At 37.6% G+C, this 13,935-nt stretch overlaps 1 protein-coding gene and 1 long non-coding RNA gene across 3 annotated transcripts in view; one reads left to right on the top strand and one right to left on the bottom strand.

Moving 5' to 3' along the window:
• Positions 1-13,935, top strand: part of sdk2b (sidekick cell adhesion molecule 2b) — a 418,765-nt gene that overhangs the window by 177,799 nt on the left and 227,031 nt on the right. The gene's annotated exons all lie outside the window — the stretch shown is intronic.
• Positions 4,754-8,877, bottom strand: LOC141363647 (uncharacterized). 2 transcript variants are annotated; one of them, XR_012369130.1, is made up of 6 exons: positions 8,175-8,228; positions 6,358-6,580; positions 6,217-6,278; positions 6,024-6,124; positions 5,862-5,929; positions 4,754-5,764 (listed from the first exon to the last, which is right to left on the bottom strand). It is a non-coding gene; the product is annotated as an uncharacterized lncRNA (long non-coding RNA). The 2 variants fall into 2 exon arrangements; XR_012369129.1 differs by lacking the exon at positions 8,175-8,228 and adding an exon at positions 8,749-8,877 and having other exon boundaries at positions 4,762-5,764.

Here is a 13,935-nt window from a genome sequence, read left to right as displayed (position 1 = left end):
TAGTGTTGAACGCTGTGCCCAGGGGCGTACCAACCATTATAAGTTTGTAAGAAGGACATGTCCCCTACTCTTAAAAAACTTTCCATGCTATTGTTCTTGTTGGTTAATATTTATTATATTGTAAACCATTGGCCTGTTGATTGTTTTATTCTGATTGGCTGAGAAATGTTCCATGGGTGTTGATTCTTTTTCTGTAAACCGCACACCTAACCTTTTAAATGTCTTAAAAATGGGCACCAGAGCAATGCAACCACATTGGATGTGCATTATTTTCGAATAATTCAACGGCCCTTCGTCAATTTTTCCTTAATAATTTTGTTTTGTTTGGATGCTGAGAAGAGTGTGATGACATTAAGACCAAACTGCCAACTTCAGCATGAGAAAACTGTCAGTTTTTCTGTGGTTCTCAGCTGTCCTACACAACAATGGCTGTGTGTGTAAATGATGACCTGGGTGGCGTCATTCAGAGAGAAAACCAATTTGTACCACACAAGATTTTTTGCAGTTTGTTTTCTTTGCTTGTCCAGGATAAAACCCTCATCCACTTATTGAAAACCACGTATTGAAAACCATTTTACGGTTGCTATATTCACCTTCACCTACCTGTCTGGACATATAGTGTGTTTGGACCGAAAAAAAAAAATATTTTGCTCCAATAGACACATGCTTATTTGAAAAGTAACGATATTCACTGTAAAAAGATTTATTGAAGGGAAGTGTGAGACAGACAGATAGATAAAGTGACCTAGACAGACAGACAGATGAATCAAACAGTAGACAAGGGCAGATGAATGACAGACAGACAATAGACAAACAACAAGTGATTAACAGACAGACAGATGACAGGTGAATGAAAGCCAACACACAGTAGATAGACAGACAGACAGACAGACAGACAGAGAAAGACAGACAGTAGTTATATAGATAGACTGACAGACAGACAGACAGACATACAAAGACAGACATACAGTAGATATATAGATACATAGACAGACATACAGAGATAGATAGATGACAGATGAATGAAAGACAGACAAACAGTAGATGGATGGATGGATGGATAGATGGACAGAGACAGATAGACAGACAGACAGACAGACAGTAGATAGATAGATAGATCTACATACAGGCAGAAACTAGACAACCAACAAGTGATTGACAGACAGACAGATGACAGGCGAATGCAAGTCAGACACACAGTAGATAGACAGACAGACAGACAGACAGACAGACAGACAGACAGACAGACAGACAGACAGAGAAAAACAGAAATAAAGTACATAGACAGACAGACACACAAATACAGGCATACAGTAGATAGATAGATAGATAGATAGATAGATAGATAGATAGATAGATAGATAGATAGATAGATAGATAGATAGATAGATAGATAGATAGATAGATAGATAGATAGATAGATAGATAGATAGATAGATAGACAGATAGACAGACAGACAGATAGATAGACACATAAAAACAGACATACAATAGATAGATGGATGGATGGATGGATGGATGGATGGATGGATGGATGGATGGATGGACGGATGAATGGACGGACAGACAGACAGACAGACAGACAGACAATAAACAGACAGACAGAGACAGACAGACACACAAAGATAGACATGCACAGACAGACAGACAGACAGACAGACAGACAGACAGACAGACAGACAGACAGACATAGACAATAAACAGACAGACAGATAGATAGATGACAGACAAATGAAAGACAGATATAACATAAATAGACAGACAGACAGACAGACAGAGAGACAGAGACAGACCATAAACAGACAGACAGATGGATATATGAAAAACAAATGAAGACAGATAGATAGATAGATAGATAGATAGATAGATAGATAGATAGATAGATAGATAGATAGATAGATAGATAGATAGATAGATAGATAGATCTAGATGAATAGGTAGATAGATAGGCAGGACAGACAGACAGACAGACAGACAGACAGACAGACAGACAGACAGACTGACTGACTGACTGACTGACTGACTGACTGACTGACTGACTGACTGACTGACTGACTGACTGACTGACTGACAATAAACAGACAGATTGATGACAGACAAATGAAAGACAGTAGATCTTAGTACAAACAGTAGATAGATTGATAGACAGAGAGACAGATAGATGACAAACAAACAACAGATGGATGACAGACAGACAGACAGACAGAGATAGAAATGAAAGAGGAATGTGCTTCTAGCGTCTGGCAGGTGGATCTGTTATGAGATTATCATATGCTGAAGCACACAGTTTGAAAGTTTGCTGTGTTGCTGTTGGAATGGCATTATTTTTATCTTCACCTCTTATTTTGCTGCTGTCACCAGCATAGCCTCTCTAAACGCTCAGGGGTCATGCCCATCACATCATATGCCGCCTGTGAATATACAGTGTAGAGGCGTGCCAACGCATGTCACATCAGATCGAGTGTATATCACATTCAGAACAGTAGGGCTAAACTTACTGGATCTGACAGCGTAGACAGTCACGGGCGTGTGAAACAATGCATTTTCTACTTTGCTGATTTGCGCTTTGACTATTTCTTTCTCCTTGACATTTTCCTTACCCCCTATCGTAGGCAAAACTTTCAATCTCAATGTAATAATTTGACCCAAAATGAAAAATCGGACAGATTTTTTTCACACTCAGAATATTTCAAACCGGCATGACTTGAGAAGTTACATGGGTTTCAAACAACATGAGGGTGAGTGAATGATGGACAAATATTCATTACTGGGTATTGTAAGATATTGTAAGTGTGTAATATTATTTACATCCTTATTCTGATGGGTATTCAAGTAACTTTTGGTTCTTATCCCTCATGCTGTCACAGTTTGGTACATTTTATTCTGAATTAGACAGAGCGCAACACCAGAGGCACAGAGCACCTCAAGCTGTGGTTGACCGACCTTCTGCCGAAAACAGCACCCTGTCCCACAGGTTCTTGCGTGATAAATCGAGGGCCCTGCAGGATTGCTGAACAAAAAGTGACACATTAGGTAACTCATTTCAAAAGGACCCAAAAGCATAAATAGTAATTAAAAAAGAAGAAGGCGGGAATAAAAATACACTTCTATCTATCCATCTACCTACCTAGTACCTTCATATCTATTTGTCTGCCTATCTACCTATGTATCTACTGTGTGTGTGTGTGTGTGTGTGTGTGTGTGTGTGTGTGTGTGTGTGTGTGTGTGTACTTGCCTACCTATCTAAGTGGGGACTTTGGTGTCGTTACACACTCACCAACAGGGGACCATAAAGCAAAGAGGGGACATTTTCCAGGTCCCCTGTTGGTCATGCTTTAAATCATGCTAAAATCAAGTGAAAAACAGTCTGGTAAATTTTTTTTAATTTTTACCAAATGGGGACCTACATGTGTGTTTGTGTAAACACTCATACTCAGCAGCACCTCTGTAGGCTGGAGCAGGAACTGTAACTGCCCATTAACACACGACGTTCACACCTCGCTATTCATTGAATGGCTCTGAGAGACTCTGAATCTGAATAAAGACTATTTAACAGGCTGCTTATCTAAGGAACAAGTTTTTCAAACTCTCCAAACATAACATATACAATAATAAAAAAACAACTTGGTTTTGCAAGCCAATTTAACCTACTATTTTTAATTGTGATAAGTTGACATAACTTACAAAAACAGGTTGCAATTATTCAACTTAAAGTAACATAAAAATATATGTTGATTTGACAAAAAACACAGAATTTTTGACAGTGTACATAAAGGTGTCTTAAATATCTTTAATACAAAAGTGTCAAAACTCTTAAAATGTAATGTTTGTAAAATTGTTTACTACATGGTAGTGACTTCACAAAATGTCTTTGGTCCCCAGTTTGATGGTGAAGTGTGACGTGTTTATTTGCTTTGAATTTTAGGAAATATTTTAGATTCTGAATAACTGTGAATGTATTGACAAAATTTACAATGACACTAAAACAACAGTTCTTACCATCAAAAAAGTTCTTCATAAAAGATTTTGAAGTTTAAAGCTAAAAGTTGTACAAGGATTATTGCACTAAAATGTTATGTTATAAAGTAATTTAGTAAAAGACAATATAACTGAACCAACTAAAACATTTCAAGGCATTAAATAAACATAATAGTTTAAGTTTAAACCCCTGAAATCTTTTCTCATGGCAAGAAATGTAGTTGCAATTAAACAGATGTCACACTTCACTATTTAACAGGGGACCTAATGTATTTTATCTTGAAGAAACTCACTATTTTATACTATTTGGACAGAAGTTAAAATGTGTAAAATGTGTATCTTAGAAATGAGCAGTTTAAGCACCAAATTTAGGCATGATCATGTTAGTGACTTCACAAAATGTCTTTGGTCCCCAGTTTGATGGTGAAGTGTGACATGTGTTTATCTGTTTTGACTTTAAGGAAACACACACTTCACACTTCACACTTCACTATTTAACAGGGGACCTAATGTATTTTATCTTGAAGAAACTCACTATTTTATACTATTTGGACAGAAGTTAAAATGTGTATCTTAGAAATTAGCAGTTTAAGCACCAAATTTAGGCATGATCATGTTAGTGACTTCACAAAATGTCTTTGGTCCCCAGTTTGATGGTGAAGTGTGACATGTGTTTATCTGCTTTAACTTTTAGGAAATATTTTAAATTCTGAATAACTTTGAATGTACTGACAAAATTTACAATTACACTAAAACAACAGTTCTTACCATCAAAAAAGTTCTTCATAAAAGATTTTGCCGTTTAAAACTAAAAGTTGTACAAGTATTATTGCACTAAAATGTTATGTAATGTTATAAAGTCATTTAGTAAAAGACAATATAACTGAACCAACTAAAACATTTCAATGCATTAAATAAACATAATAGTTTAAGTTTAAACCCCTGAAATCTTTTCTCATGTAAAGAAATGTAGTTGCAATTAAACAGATGTCACACTTCACTATTTAACAGGGGACCTAATGTATTTTATATTGAATAAACTCACTATTTTATACTATTTGCACACAAGTTTAAATGTACGTATTAAAAATGAGCAGTTTCGGTAGCAACAACTTTTAAAACAGAAATAGCATCTGTCATTGGCTGATATATTTGTTGCGATTGGCCAGTCTGGGCAATTATAATACTATTTTGAATAAACCCCTCCCTTTTATTATTTAATAAAATTACGGTTTATATTAGATATATTATATGAGATATAACAAAAAATTTATGTGTCATGAAGGCTAATATTATAAAGACTATGTAACGTATACCATGGGCTAAGGGCATTAATAAAAAAATATTAGGGAAAGAAAACAGACATTTGGGAGAGACATGTTGATAAAATTTAAGAGTTTTATTAATAAAGCATAGGAAAAATAAATACACACAAAGTCAAAAAAAAGCCAACGATTATGTTGTTGGGATCACATTTGGCATCAAATGTGTTCATTTTGCTGCCTTGGGGTCATAGGTAAGCGGTGGCATTCTGTTAGACAGCAATTCAGATTGCAGACTGTGATGCAACGCTGCATAGTTTGAACACACACAGTTGCAGCTGCAGCTTAGCACACAGATTGCGGAGCGCCTGACTGCAGAACGATGAAGGTCTCACAATCCACCCGACACTCCATCAACAGCATTGTATTCTTCATCTGAAATCATGTCAGTGGTGATTCCCCTTCAGAAGCCCACTTTGTCCACAGCTAGTACACTGGGTTTGACTCCAAGAGCTGAAACACAACTGTTGTATATAACAAGAATAATGAACATCATTACAGTTTATACTAATGAAACAGAAATAAAGAATTAGAACAGAAACTAATTCTAATCTATCTTACCCTCTTCCTCCTCTGGTCACTCCGTGATGTGGCCACACTGGCTAGCTCTGGTAATGTCTTGCAGGCCACTAGAAACAAGTGAGTGAGGTTTGTTAAAAGCAAAATACACACAAAACTATACAAAAATAGAAATAACAACAACCACAAATGAAAATTACTTACCAAATTAATTTTTATCAAGGCCTTCATTGTGCAACTCCAGGCTTGTAGCCAGTGCTCCCACTAAAAATGAGGTGTCCTTCCCATTATGTGGTGAGCTTAATCTATAGAAGCAAAATGTATTAAATTAAAACAAATGTGTTTATTTGCTTCGGAAACAACAGAATGCATTTTAGGCTTTATCTTTCATCCATACCTCTGCTCCTGGTGATAGTGCCTACAATTTGCCTCCGAGTTGTGTAGCCGACAGAGTGCTTTCTACAAAATACAAGTAAAAATACTTTATTAAAAAATGGATTCTGTCAAATTAAAGCATGGGTGGTTTGATTAAGCTTACCACAATTTTAGAAATGTGCAGCTGCCCTTCTCTCTTCAACTCCTCAGTCGAGCAGTTGTTTGACTCACATTGACAGTGCTTTACTTCTTGTGTTCTGCAAACAATCGCATCCTAATGATGAAAGCGAGCTCAGGCACGATTCAAGGAACCGTGCCTAATATGAGCGTGTTTTAGTAACTTTTCAACCTCCATCTCTGTGCACATAAAGGACTTCTTACAGCATCTAGAATAGTAGCAAACACATACAGTTAGAAAATGCATTAACATAAAATGCAAAAGTGAGGACATGAAGCACATAGTACAAAACACCAACAGTCCAAGAACAGAGACTTTTAACATTCAGTTCAAGACATGTGAAAATGTGTTTGTAAATTTCAGAGATCATGTTAAAAACATGCGGCCACTTTTAAGTCACATCAGATGTAGGGATGTCCCGATTCGATCACGTGATCGGAAATCGGGCCCTATAGATAATTTATAAGACATATTGCTGAATCAGTATGTTGTTTTCTTGTTAATTGAGTGTTTTTGGGTAGCCTATCTTATGCTTAGAATTAGTCAAGGAGGTTGATTCTTATAACTTCCTTTAAAGTTTGATCAATTGTGCATAATGACATGTGCAACAAATGCATATAGGGTGTCAGACCCATAGATTTGCATCATTTAAAGTTCAGGTTTTAAAGTTTGGGTCAACCTGTGGCACAGCTTTAAAATTGAAACTTATAAAATCCTACCAGAGGTCCAAAATGTCATTGAAACACACCAGTGCCTTTGCTGTAATCAGGATTACCCCTCGAACATGTTAGCCCTGCTAGGGCTGCTCAATTATGGGAAAAGTCATAATCATGATTATTTAACATGATTACTTACTGACTGTAAAAAAAATGCACTTAGGCACACACGCGCGTGCAATCAAACAATTTAATGCATTTGTTTAGTGCTGTTGCAGAAGGCTACACGTGTCAAGCAGTGGTGCTCTCATGAGGTGCCTTTTTAAACACATTGGTCCAGCGGAACGCGATCATATTTTAAACATGAGGGATGTATTGCTACAACTCCTTGAAATGCACATTATAAGCAGGATTACTACCTAGTGACCTGACTTCGGACAGAACGCAGCTCTCTGCATGTCCACGAGTGAGAGAGGCGCCAATATGCAGCAGGTTATTTTAAACAAAAGGGATAGTTTGCCTCAGCTCGCATGAAACTAAACAAATACATAATGATTACTACTTTAGTTTATGTTTAGACTTCGGACAGATGCGAGAGCGCATGCATGTGAGACAGAGAGAAGCGCAGCTGCTTATGACGCGCTGGATTTATTTCAGGTGCTAGAAGGAGTCCAAGACGCGCGCATTAAGTCCATGTGCGTGCAAGAAGGAATCTCTCTAACAACATTCATTGCGTCACATCCACAAACCCTCATGCGGGGAAAGCATGCAATGTGCATGTTAATGTAAAACTATGATGATAATAATACATTCGCCAACTATCGTCATGACTATCACCATGAAAGCCTGCCATTGGCGATAGGTTTGAAGATCGTCGATACACGATACTATCGTCTATCGGCACAACCCTACTATATTCTCATTACTTTTTAACACATCTATAGTTATGCGCTGGCACAGAGTTAGGGTGTACTCACACTATCCAAACCAAACTGCGCTCGGGCGCGTTTAACCCCCAAAGCCTGGTTTGTCTGACTAGTGTGATCGCTCTGTGCCGCGCCCCAGCTGGGTTGCAGAGGTGGGCTGGAGCGCAGTTCACTTGGGCGCGTTTCAAAAGGTGAAGACGTCAGTTGCGCGACCACTCACCTTCATCTGCTTCCGTAAAAACCTTTTGATGCGCGCAGCCGGGTTACGTGAATGTCCGAGTGAGAGGGCTGTCTGTAAGAGGGCTGTCTGTAATCGCGCACCAAACGACTCTGAATAAAAAACACATACTTATCATTACGGTGGGTTCCAGTGTTAAGAGAGCGCTTTACTTCAAAACAATCGCATCTTAATGACGAAAGCGCGCCCAGACTCGGATCGATAAAAGTACAGTGTGAGTGCGTGCATCTGGGGGAGTTGGGAGGGGTGACAATCGCGCTGGGGTATTGTTTGGTTTGGATAATGTGAGTGTGCCCTTAGACCCTTTTGAGTCCACATAGAAACAGCAACGTGTGCGGCATGACATAAGGAACATCCTGGATCTGTTTTTTTTTTTGCTCTTTTTTATGTATTATAGAAGTATCGGATCGGGACTCCGTACCGGCAGATACTCAAAATCAAATGACTCAGATTCGAGGGCAAAAAACCTGATCGGGCCATCCCTAATTAGATGCATTCAATACTCCAAATCAAATTGCACAAAGATAAATAATAAACATAATATTCATAATCTTACTTTATTTTCTGTTGATGTCCTCACATCGCTGTCTCTGACTGGTTTGGTTTGTTGTTTTCCAAGTTGTAACAATATCTATCAAAGTCATATCAAATACACAGATTTGTTTACCGTTTAACCTGTTAGGTTCTTCAAATGAAATAAATTTAACTCGCATCATTCTTCACAAAGACTGCAGGAATGACATCCACTTCTGAAGCTGATAATGTGTACATGATTTCTGCAAACAAAACAAAAACATGAGGGTTTTTTTTACTTTAAGAAAGGTAAAATAAAGGGCAAACAATAAAGACAAACTGTATGACTCCTAGGAATTAAATAGGTTTTAAAAATCTTGTAAAATACCAAGCACTGTCCACTGAAGAAATCTTTATATAGAATAGTAAACAATCTTACATTTTATTAGTTGATCTGGAACGCGTCTTTTTGGTAACTTACATTAAAAAACAGGGTTTCAAGCGTTTTACTAAGAAACAATAGTAAAAACAGTCACTTTGCTATCAGTTATGATTTCCAAGAAATGCTGATTTGTTGTTTTAAAACCAAAACATCTTGTCTTGAGTTTGCTTCTTTGTGGGTTTAATTTATTTTTCAAAGATTCAAACATTTTACTCATTCTTTTAATAGTTCTTTGTCTCATGTAACGTTAACTTAGATCAATGCAAGCACGCACGTTTACCGACCGTTATAGATCATGGCAAATAAATACTAGCACTTCTAGCCTAAAACATCCTTTAAATCATTTGTATACGTTCAGATTTAAAAGGAAAAGTATCTTAACTTACCTTGCTTTATTATACAGCTCTTCACAATACAAACAAAAGGTCCCGCGTCGTTTAGCGTTTCAAATTCGCGCTTCCGGTTTCTCCAGCGAGCGTTGGGCGGGGCATTATGGGAAATGTAGTCCTTTTCACAAAGCGTCTCAAACGTTGTAGAAGTTTATAGACTACTGTGTCCAAGATGCAATGCAAGCTACGTCGTGTCATCGGGAAAGAAGATACGCTATAATAAATATTATGCTGCGTTCCAGGCAACGCGTAGTCCTACTCCAAGTTTTGAGTAGGGTTGCCAACCGTTCCGTATAATACGGAATCGTCCCGTATTGGACACATAAAATTCTTGTTCCGTATTGAACTGATACGGGACGCAGTTTGTTCCGTATTTTATGAAAATTAATTCAGTGCAAATACATGACAGACACATAGCTTATAATATGTCACCCATGAACGAAGACCGCGTCATTTGTATAAGAAAACCCTGACGGTGCGGTAATTTCTCCCTCTGTTTGTCTATCAGCGTATAACGTTTTAACATCTTGCAGCCCCATCAGGGAATGCCCTTTTAATTGGTCGTTTCAGTCATTGTGATGTCACGTATCATAGCAACGATGACGACAAGTGACAACAGCGGGAAATGTAAAAATGACTGCATCCGAGCAGCCGGCGTAAAAGAAACGAGAACAAAAATATAGAATTGAATGGGAAAATGACTACCCGTGGCTGAAATGCGTGAGGGACAATGAATACAAGGCCAATTGTAGCATATGCCGTCGCGTTTTTTCTGTTTGTCATGGCGGAGTGTGTGATATAAAGCATCACGCATGAGGATATAATTACAAGAGGAGCGAGAGGCTGCGGGCACAGGATGGAGCAATGTCAAGGTTCATTGTCCAACAGTCGTCTCCAGAGGCTCATACTGTATGGTATGTAATTATGTGGATTTTTAAAACTCAAATATAGTTGATAAGAAAGTGATTATAATTAAAAGAGATAGTACAGGTTTAGCCTAACATATATATCCACATATATATCTCTCCAGTGTTCTCCCTTTGTTCCCGGTCCCTCCCGTCTCATAATGTGTCAATCATTTCTGATGGGTTTCTTATTAAATAATTATGGATTTAGATAGCTCAAGGTTTAAAAAGGGGTGGGGTCTTTGAAGAGGGCGTATTATAGACCCCTTCAAGGTTTGTAAACATTGAATGACTATCGGGTGCGCGCGCAGCACGGGGTCGAACTGTTCATACCATTTAGCTTTATAATTTAATCTAACAGTGCTGAAAAATGATGACTTACCTCAAATGAAGTGAGCACTACAAACACAAGCCTCTTTGATCTTTGCATTGTCCCAGTCTGCACGTTAATTGCTTGCAGACGCAGATGTTGTATTTTTTTGTTTTTGAGATTCTGCATGACTGGCGAAAACTTAACGGAAGACCTGGTGCGATTTTCACAGCCCACGACGTAAGTAGGCATTTTTGACGATACCGAATAATACGCAACTGAATCTGCTGTAATGACTTTTCTGACCCCGACATGCGCAGTGGGACCAGCCTGTGACGTGAACCGTGAAGGGGTCTATAAACTTAAATAAAACCATGGTGTTGGCAAAATGATCATGATAGCCTTTATATTTCACATCTATGTGGTTCAGTCTTGTATACTTATTAGGCATACTTTGCTATTCATTAAATATTTAGGCCTAAGAAGTTGTATGAAATATATTTATCTAAATGTATAAATTAGTTTCCACTATTTTCACCAGAAGTCTTTATTTCAGGGGTTCTTTTTTTCAAAATTCTCTTCCGTGGGGGCATGTCAGGCAAACCCCCCCAACCCCCCCCAGAACAGCTAGATTTAGAAACCTTTTGGAGTCTTATTTGAAATAATCATATTCTTGTTTCAAACATTTATATATTTCGTTATTATTTCGAATTGTAGTTCTGAGTGCTGGACAGGAAGTTTTTTGTATAGTTTTTCTTGAAATATTTTTGTGTGAAACTTTGTGTGCTGCCATTTTTGGCCAGAAGAGATTTTTTATCTCAATGTGATTATTCCTGATAAAATAAAGGATAAAAAACACTGCTGTGTAAAAACATTTTATTAAATCCCCATATCAAATCCTATCCGTCACTAGTTGTTGACATGTTTTAAAATGTTGCTACATTTTAGGTAACAAGTCAGTGATGAAGGATGAAATAAGGTTGGATTTCAACTCCCAACTCAGATATAAATAAAAAAAAACATAGGATGAAGAAATTTACTTTTATGCCTGCAAAACAACATTTAAGGTAAGACAAATCTCAATTTAAAATTTAGGCAACAATTTAAAAGTTTAAAATTAAAATAAGACATTTTCTTTACATTGGGGTAATTTGCCCACTCTCGATCGGTGACACTTAAGGGGTAAATTCCCCTTAACTAAGAGAATAATTTAAGGGTGTTGCATACAGTATAATCCCCTAAACCAGTGTTCTTCAACCCTGGTCCTGGAGGACCCCCTTCCAGAAAGTTTTAGATGTAGCCTTATTTAAAACACCTGAACCAACTCATCAGCCTCCTTCCAGAATGTCTCCCTAAGAAGCTGATAAGTTAAAACAGGTGTGTTGATTAAGGAGACATCTAAAACATTCTGGAAGGGGGTCCTCCAGGACCAGGGTTGAAGAACACTGCCCTAAACGGTTCTCTTAGGTAAGAGTAATCGTTCAGTGTTTCATGACAGCGACCCAGGTTTGTCGTTATAAAATACTATTGTTGCCATGGAGACGCAACAGAAAAAATTTAAGGGTTTTTTTCTGCAACACACTTAAGTGTAAGGGAAACATAAGGGTGAACTTAAGGGAAAATTATGCAACCGGGCCCAGGCTCCACAAACTGCAATAAAAACAAAACGGCCAAACATACCACCAGAAACCATAACAAAGTGTTCCAGCCAATAAATGACAAGAAGGATTTGGGGGTGGGGGTTGGGCGCGTTCATGAAAGCACGGAAGGGAGGGGGAGGTGTTAGCTACACTCCATTTGTTTGAAAACAGTTCAAACATCAACAAAAAGTGACATCACACAGATTCGCTTAGAGCGCCTTTAACTGACGAAAATCACACTTTTCATGCAGTGAAGTATAATCAATAATCACACACATCATAATTATATACATTTTACAAATATGAAGTTAGATCTAATTCTTCGTTCAAACCAGGAAAAATAGTAGCTTTTAGCTGAACACTTTCACACCTACAGAGGTACTGTAATTTCACATCTTTGCACATTTCTGGTGTCCCCATTGGTGTTTAATCTCAACACTGATTGGTTGCTTTAAAAAAACACTCCCAAAACCCGGACAACTATTGGGACACTACATTGAAACTTTCCTGTTGAAATGATTTGATTGGTTACACTTTGTATTTGGTTGTTTTAGGGTTAAACTCTTACAGACAATCCTAAACGTGTCTGTCACACACTGTTCCCTTGAAGCCTCTCTCCATAGAAATGCTAATTGCACGTGGGGGTTTGCAGAGGAATTTCTGGGGGGTTGTAGGAAGTCTCTCCACATTACTTACCAAAGTGTGCAGAACCTAGCAGAGCAAAATGGATATTTAGTGGCAACTAAATTCTACATTTCATTTCTTAGAACATTTCATTTTAGAACTCTGGCTGAGAGTAGAAATGTTAAGACAGATGGGTATCTAAGACAGACAATACCATTTAAAAAGATTCATTTTGTTTCTAGTTGCTGTTTAAGCTCAGATAAAAGCTATACTAAATGTGGTGATTTAGAGGAAACTCTTTAACATAGTGGATGACTTGTGCTCATGTGGTTACTAATTCAGCATGTATGTGTTTGGTTTCTTTGCATGCCTTTAAGTTTTCTACAAATATACAAATATAGGTAGTGCAGGAGATTTCAGAAAGTACTGTCCACACGTCACAGTACCGAGAGCCGTTTGTAAATTCTTTATCTCCTGTTTGTTACAAATAAAGTATTTTTACAGTACAAACCTTTTCTTACATACTTGTAAATTATTTTTTGATGATATTGGATAGCCATACATTTACAGCAATTAAAAGCCTGCTATTTTTACTTCTATGACTAAAAGAAAACGGGTTTTAAAGGTTTTAATAAAAAAATAACAATTTCAATACAAGTAAAAAACAACACAATTATTTAACATTAATCTTAAACTGGGGGTCTTCTTCCTCCGCTTAGTTTTTCAGTTTACAAAGTCCATCATCTAAATAGGGATTAAACATAGCGCCAGCGCAACTGACTTTTAAAGGGGATGAGAGATAAGACTCTCATCGGTTTATTGCACGTTACGCCCAAAACACTCCCATTACTCATTAGGAGTATACGAACAACCCTTTTCGACGTGTGCTCGGCGCACAAACCATTTTTCCCGTTGTTAAA

This window comes from Misgurnus anguillicaudatus, chromosome 4 (assembly GCF_027580225.2).
Source record: "Misgurnus anguillicaudatus chromosome 4, ASM2758022v2, whole genome shotgun sequence".
Lineage (NCBI taxonomy): Eukaryota > Metazoa > Chordata > Actinopteri > Cypriniformes > Cobitidae > Misgurnus > Misgurnus anguillicaudatus.
Note: the sequence above shows the minus strand (reverse complement) of the source record. Positions and strands in the feature narration are given on the sequence as shown.